Here is an 8833-nt window from a genome sequence, read left to right as displayed (position 1 = left end):
CTTATCATTTTTGGAGTACCTCAAGGTTCATTTTATACTTATTATCTCTTCTTACTCCATATGAATGACTTACCATCCTTCCACAGGTAAGCATTTTTCCACGATCATAATTCTAACCCAGACAATAGTTTATCCGATATACCGCTCCAATGTTCATGTCCAGTCAAGGTGCCCAGTTTATTACCTACATGCTACAGCTGCCTTGTGTCCACATAACAGTGAAGCTCAAATTACCTTGGTATATTTAATGCCACCGAAACATAAACTCTTACTGTCTCGTACAATCAAGGTAATAACCAGTCTACTTTCTCATCCAGTAATAACTCTGTTGTACCAACTCTCAGAGGCGTTATCCCTGGTGATATTTTAAGTAATAACCTCTCCTGGAATCACCATATTTCCAACACTTCAGAGAATACATCCTAAAAACTAGTTATCCTCATTTAGGCTCGTTCACACATCCTCCTGGCACTATTTTTTTATCCATGTATGTCCCGGCGCGGATTAATGCTTTCACATGGAGGGCGATGCTCTATAGTTCTACTCACTCTGTTAAGATGTAGTTTAAAATTTATTACCACCTCATCAACGATCAGTCCCTCACTTTCTCCATACCTCGCCTCCATATCAAACAACCCATGGCTTCACTTTATCATCTCTCCCGCTGTGTTAATGAGATCCAGTCCCTCACCCCCACTCGTTTCAATCCTACAGGCTATGCACGTCTTTCCTGATCACGTTACATCTATTTTGTGCAAGTTCCTCCATTCAGACGAATACCATCATTATTCACCTCCTTCATTCCTCTCACTCACTCTCTTACCTTTCATAATGCAGTATTTCCACCAACCTACAACAGCTCTTTAAATCTCATCACACGACTCCATATTATTTTCGTCTTACTTCTCCAAGCCGCATGAAGTAAGGGAGCGTAACATGAATATTCAGTAGGTCACTTATTATCTCTGCCCTTCTGACGACACAGTCACACATACTACGAGTATGCCACCCTTAACAACAGTGATAAAGAATGTCCTCCTGTTCCTAACTGCGTGCAGAATATCATAGGTTCGTAAATATTCCTCGTACAGAAAGATATTAACTAAAACACAAAAATAAATGCCAAAAATATCATGGAAATTTAGCGACGCTCCACCTTAACTAGATACGTTCTCCGAGTTCAACACAAAATGAAAATTCGTGATTCTGAACTTTTATTTTGTCTCTCAAATGTTTATCTTACGAACCTTTTAGACTGTAGATCTCGGTGCTTCAGTTGGTTTACTTAACAGCTGAGACAACCAGCATGATGAGCGTGTTGATAATACCTCTATTAGACTGTCTTAAGATTTGTATTGAATTATTTCCTTACCATACTTGTCCCTCTTTAATGATGACGCCTTTTACTATATATATGAGAGAGAGAGAGAGAGAGAGAGAGAGAGAGAGAGAGAGAGAGAGAGAGAGAGAGAGAGAGAGAGAGAGAGAGAGAGAGAGAGATATCTTTACAGTTCCTCCCGTAGTAGCTGCTTCACTCACTCTAACACAACGTCTCTTCATCACGCTGTCCAACAAAGCTTGACAATCCGTAATCAAACTCTTTCATTAAAAAGTATTTCCTCAATGTAAATGTTTTGAAATGTTTATATAAATAAATAATTTTTGGTAATTAATTTATTAATACGGCTTTGTGTGATAATATATGCGTGTATTATAATAACTGAATTTGAATTTTAAAGATAAAACTTATTTATATTTTTAATCGTAAAATATGTTATGTCCGCGAGAGAGAATATTTTTAATTTTATTTGGGTAATATTTTTGAATAGTCAATTATATGGTTTTGATTAATAATATACGTGTGTGTGTGTGTGTGTGTGTGTGTGTGTGTGTGTGTGTGTGTGTGTGTGTGTTAAGTTTTCTGTAAAGTTTTCATGACGCCTTTTTTTTCTACCTCAGAAATACTATTGCAATGATAGCAGTAAAATTCCGTGCACATTTACTGTTCCAGTGAAAGTAATTTTTTTTTTTTTTTTTTTAGGGGTTTTGCATAAAATTTCCATATGTTAGCGCAAACTGGAACACGCCTACAGGCTATATTACTCAATATACTGTACTTCCTCTTATATTACTTAATGGGATAAAAATGCTGTTCAAGTCCTACAAAGTTTATCAAGACTCCCATATGTATACACTATTTATATTATTATTATTATTATTATTATTATTATTATTATTATTATTATTATTATTATTATTATTATTATTATTATTATTATTATTATTATTATTATTATTATTATTATTATTATTATTATTATTATTATTATTATTATTATTATCATTATTATTTTGGCATCTGTTAATTAAGTTCCTCCAATATTCCATACTAAAACCTTATATCGACCTTCTTCTTTCTCTTCTTTCTCTTCTTTCTCTTCTTTCTCTCCTTTCTCCCTCTCTTATTCCAGTCCTCTATCTCCCCTCATCTTCTTCCCCCTCCTCTTCCTCTTCCTCCTCCTCCTCTAAATTTCTGAATGGCATGAGATCAGGCTGGAGTGTGCTCAGTAAATCCAATTCTTTTATTTTTAGGTAGTTAGGCAGCTCATCACGGCTTGACAGAACTTTTGAGATAAGTCAACCTTGATCACGTGTTTCTACTTAACTCGTTAATGACTTTAATAGAAATATGAATAACTGCCAGAAATCTTATCACTTTTGGTGATTCTAATATTCCACATTTTTTCTTCAGATATCTCAAAATTTTTCGCATTATGAATGTGTCAGTGTAAGTCTTAAGTTAATGGAAATAAGATAACAATAATAATAATTCCCCCTTCTCTTCGATGAATCTTTGACAACTCTCATTAATGATACACTGTTGCAGGTTGTAAATGCTGATCAGGAACGTAATGGTAACAGGCTTTAGTGCAGTGTGTTGTAGAGACGATTAATTCTGATAGTTTTAGTTGTCTGCTGATATTAATGGTGGTGAGGAACACAGACTAGCATTATTATTGTTTTTGTGTAGATGATGTGTGGGTGGTGGTGGTGGTTAAGTGGAAGTGGTCATGGTGGTAGTGGTGTACTAAGTTTTAATAATTACGTTATTAGTTTTCTTGGCACAATTCTTTTCAACTTAGAGATTTGCTTTTGTAAAATAATTTTTTTTTTTCACAACTAAACAATTGGATTTCAAAACTATTTTTTTTTCCTCACATTGGAGAGTTCGTTTTGTAAATGGTTTAGTTACGCCTTTCGTCACCGAGTATAGTTTCCACCCCAAAATTTCTTTCTTTATTGTCAAACTACCTCTACCACCCCCTTCCCTCACCCTCCGTGGAACCTGTCCGTAAAACTGTGTTGAGTTTTTCCTGTGCCGAGTCAATATGCCTAAACAATTTTTTTTTAATACATCCGCAAATTCTAGCAGTTACGAGTCATATTAGGTCATGAGTTTGTGTTGATCATGTCAGGCTATGAATTTACACCGATCATGTCAGATCATGAGTTTAGGCAAGTTGTCACGATTTTGAGCAGACAGACAGACAGACAAAAAAGGAAGAAGTACAGGGGATAAAGATAGGAAGGGGAGAGAAAATAGACAGAGAAAACGAAGTGAAAAGAGAGAGAGAGAGAGAAACCAGGAACGAGGAAGAGAGAAGTGAGGGAAAATAAATAACAATTGTAGAAGATAAAGACAAGAGAATGAAAAAGAAAATGAAAACTAGATGAAAGAGGAGAAAAAAAAAGGTAAATAAAATGGATGGTGAAAGAATATAACTAAATAATTTTGTCTATTTTAAAACAATGACACCATGAAGAATAAACTTGACCCCGCTGAACACACACACACACACACAGCTTTATTTACAGTAATACTTGCTATAATTTACAATGCCTTGGTCCGTCTCTATATCCCAGTAATAATTGTTTTTCTTTGGTCATCTTCTCTTCTTATTTAGTATTTCTGGTCTTATTTATGTTTAAGGTTAAGACATGGTCAAGATGTGTAAATTATTTTTATTATTATTTATTCACATAAGGAAACATGAAGACTACAGATCCCGTCTTATTGTTCACTAGTTGTCTTAGCTCAAAACTCGAACCTTAACCTTCGTCGGTAGGACACAAGGCCGTGGGTGGATTAGGGAGCCTCCCTACTCCACCACAACCATCTGGACCTCCCTGGAAGGCCCAGATGGCGCTGTAGGTGACGCCGTCGAATGTTACCGAACAAAGGTTTCGTAAGGAAGGTCCAGGACGAGAGGTTACATTTGGTGGTCGGGGACAAGAGCGAGGGTTTCCAAGTTATTCAAGTTATTTTTGGTGGAGTCCTCCAAGGTACTACAGTTTCCTCCACATGAACGTGTACTGTACCACGACCTAGGTGCGTTTGTGTAGGCACTTTTACGAGATGTGACACGCAGCACCGTAGTCTTGGGCGTGAAACCGTGGTATTACCCTGTTTGCCAGCTCTCCGTAGTTCAGGGTAATTTCACTGTTTCAAGCCCTGACTATGGTGCTTCATGCCCCATCTCATATCCGAACGTTCACACATTCTCAGGTTGTAGTACTGTACGTTCATGTGGAGGCAACATACAGTACCTTACCGCACTAGATGAAGTCCATCACACACACACACATCTGTAGACGACATTGTCTGTATCTGTCTCTTGAGCCACATTACAGCTGACCAATGAAGGTGACATCATTATAACAAAGACATCTCACTCATCTCAGCACCTCACACTCAACACAATACAATAAAAACAAAAACAGTAACAACAACAACTACAACTACTACTAACATCAATGGTATTCTGAATTCCTCTGATAAAATCAAACGTGAATAATTGGCACTTGGAGCCGTGGTAATACTTTTTATTGCATTAATAGTGAAGATATATCAACGTTCTGGCAGTGTTGGTGGTGACAATATTCTGGCTGCGGTAATACTTTCATTCTGATACCCATAACAGAGTGAATGATATCTCAATATTCTGGTAATACACGAGATAACATTATATTATATCTGGCGGGTAACGAGGGTATTTTAAGACTGTTCTGGCATCAATGGTCGAAAGAGATAGCCCTGGTAACACTGATAATGGCAATGATATAATCTATTCTCGCTTCAATGTTGAAAACAAATCAAATATATATTTTTGACAACGTTGATGTGTTCTGTATTGTTTTCTGGTAACACTGATAGTTTTTTCTTTGTAGCCAATAATAAATAAAAGATACCTGACATCAGTAATTAATTCTATGTTGGCGCTTTTGACATTGGTGAAAAAATGAAGACCAAGGTTATTATCGTGGTGAGTTCTGGTAACACTGGCTGTGTGATAATTGAAGGAGATATTGGTAACATTGAGAGTTTTAGTCCTACTTGATATATTTACATTATTTATATATCCAAGGACCCAGTCAGGTTTGGTGGCCGGTAAACGCGAATATATTGTGATGCACTTTTGTTATTAAATGTGTGGCTGTGACCATAGGCTTGAACAACAGTTAATATTATCATTTTCAAAACGAAACTATTATTTTAGTAAATTAGAGTTACATGTTGTTATTTTAGCAATGGATAAGAAAATGTATTTATTTATTTGTTTTAATATTAATACAGTAGTTACAGTATTCCGTTACGCTATTTCACTCTACAAATCATTACGGTAAAAAATAAATCTATTCACTGTTCAATTTGGTGTAATTTACGTTATATTTGGACTAATTTAGAATAGTAATGGTCACTTCTTATTCCATTAATCTCTTCCTGTTCTAACTTGTGGTGTCGCATCCTGGACATATGATAAAGATTAGTTGATTAGCTAAACATGTGTCCATATATTTTTTTTTAGTCTGGCAAAGTGGTCAGTAACTACATAGGACAATGCCAAGGTCACAAAATATAAATCCTGTATTCAGATTATAGTTACCGTAACACACTTGGTCTACTTGGAACTTGGCGGATGCAGGTGTAAGTTCTGTGTGATATATAAACTACCGGGTATTAATTGCCCACGTCTTGTACAGCTTCTAGTTGTCTATTACTGTTGTACTAATCCTCGTCTGCAACACACAACAAACTAAGTCAAAATCCAAGTGGACTACAAGAGAGAGAAGCTTTGCATAATTGATTCAGCACAGGCTTACTTCCTCAAGTTCACAGGTGGCCATGGGATTGTAATTACATTATACAGAGCGGCAGCAACCACCACAGTGACAGCCAGGTCCTTAACTTTACAATATTTGCACCGATGGGAACGTTGATGAGAAAATCATTTATGAACTGTAAAAAGTTAGCGATGCATAAGACCGAGACAAGCTGAGACAAGAACGAGACTACCTTGAGATCATTGTCAAGAACAGACCAAGATCATTCTGCTCCCCGTATGGACCTTATACATGAGGTTGAAAATTATAGTTCACAGCGACAGTCAGCTGGAGAATCAAAAGACAGGTTTTGAAGTGAAATATGATTAGAATTAGAAGGAAAAAACAAGATAATTCTCCATAAGGTAATCTGCTCATGGGATTTAAGTGGTTCTCCATCAGATAGCGGTGGTCAATAGAGGCTGCTTGACCGCGGTTCACAGAATAACATTAATAACATTACGTCTAGTTTTATGCCTCGACTATGGACATGACCATTAGACGACACACTCATACATAAGCCACTCACTGAGCATTACCACCACTAGAGGTAAGCCTGGCCTGTCCAGAGATGTCAATACTCAGATCCACCTATCCTATGACCCACATGGCGATAATCCTGTTGTTAGTTTTACGTTATTAATGTTCTGATGCTATTCATAAAAATCTAGCGGAAAACTACCGTCTAGTAAGAGAAAATCTAGTGGAAAACAAGTGAGAAAAATTGGCAACACTGCGGTGACTACTAGACAATTCCACTGGTGACGGCTAAACACCCACTGCGTACATAATTTTAAGTTTTCTTTTGATAATTTTCATATTTCATGTTAGTGGTGTTTGTAGTGGACATTTGTTCATTAGTTTATATTTAGTGGTCAAATTTTATGTAACTAACCAGGGGCGGATCCAGGAATATCAAAAGGGGAAGGGGGGTCCAAGAAGATATGGGTGGAGGAACATGGCGAGCACAGCGAGGCCTCCCAGCTGTTTTTTTTTGGGGGGGGGGTAGGGTAGTTGGGCGCTGTAAGAAGATATTCTGAAGTCAATAGTAATTACTTTTTACTATACAAAATGCCTAAAGAAAAAGTATTGGAATTTTTTGATGAAAAGAGGAGTCCGGACCCCGAGGACCCGCCCCTTGAGAGTGTGAGGTGTTGGGTCTTGTAGTGCGAATTTTAAGACTTAGTTTGATTTTTTGTTTAATGTCCTAACCTAGGGGTATCAACTGTCTGGAGTGATAGACGGCGTAACACACTCCGCGGCCATTTGTTCTATAACATATCTGCTTCCAACTCATGGGAAACTGTATCCACTCTGAAAGTTCCATAACTACATAAACGGCGCGGCGTCCACAAGTGACATAGTAACAACAACGCTTCACACAAAACTGTACCAGACTCATATCCCCCTCGACCAGTTAGGAGCGGTTAACAGTAAAATGAGCTTGCAACAAGTCCCCGGCACAATATGTATACTCCGGTACCAGACAGTCACTTGTATGTTATAAACCCCAGCAAAGTATTATCTCCCGAAAGTTATATTTACTTTGACATCGTGGTATTATAATCTTGACGAATAACCATAATATATCTCCCTAAGTATTTAATAAAAGCCTTCTATTTACATGGACTCAGCTCGAACATCTCTTTTGTGTGGAGTGATGAACGTGGTGTATACATGACTCCAGCCAACCCATTGTTGCTAAAATCCCTGCCGGGGAATAATGTAAAGGACTGCCGTGTTGGCTCAGTCTTCTCAGGGGTGTGAAGTAGAAGTATACTGGTCGTAAAAAGAGACGGAATTGCAGGAGCACAGAGCCTTCAGGGAGAGGAGTTAGCCTGTGAAGCAGTGTTAAGGGATACATTATGGCAGGTCTCGACTTTTATGTTCTCTGTTATGAGCATCAGGAGGTTTAGTACTGTCAGGAAGTTGTCTGCGTGTGTGTCATCTGTTGCTCTGGTCAGTTTATAAAGACATTTATAGGTTATGGTAGATCTGGTCTGTGTTTTAGTAAGAGTATAAGTGTTATTGGTTGTCCGTGTGTGTGTGTGTGTGTGTGTGTGTGTGTGTGTAATAATAATAATAATAATAATAATAATAATAATAATAATAATAATAATAATAATAATAATAATAATAATAATAATAATAATAATAATAATAATAATAATAATAATAATAATAATAATAATAATAATAATAATAATAATAAACGGTTTATTAATAGAGTTGCAGCCGGTGGCTGAAAATATACAAACTTAAATTTGATTTAGACATAATGATATACGTTCAATACATTTACAGGACTGTACACTACATAAATCAGGAGTTGTTTATTATTTTAACAATAGATAGGAGGGTGCTATTCTTATATCTATCAGTGCGGGCTCTTATGGGCTGAATTTTGTTGTAGTGGCGGACTGCGCGAGGTGGGCGGGGGACTGCAGGTGGCAGTAGGTGGCGATGACGAGGATGGTGCAATAGTCCACTGCCAAACCCTTCTAGTACGTGGTGGTGGAGGTCACTGATGGATAGCATTTCCAGGGTGGAGAGAGCGGTGTTGTAGCCGGAGTAGTCTGCGCCAAGCATGATTATGCAGGCCCTCTTCTGTACCTTCTCTAGCTGACGTTGATGGGTAGAGTTGAGAGAAGACGACTAGGCTGGTGATGCA

This window comes from Homarus americanus, unplaced genomic scaffold (assembly GCF_018991925.1).
Source record: "Homarus americanus isolate GMGI-L3 unplaced genomic scaffold, GMGI_Hamer_2.0 scaffold43265, whole genome shotgun sequence".
NCBI classification, from domain to species: domain Eukaryota; kingdom Metazoa; phylum Arthropoda; class Malacostraca; order Decapoda; family Nephropidae; genus Homarus; species Homarus americanus.
This window is presented reverse-complemented; position numbering follows the sequence as displayed.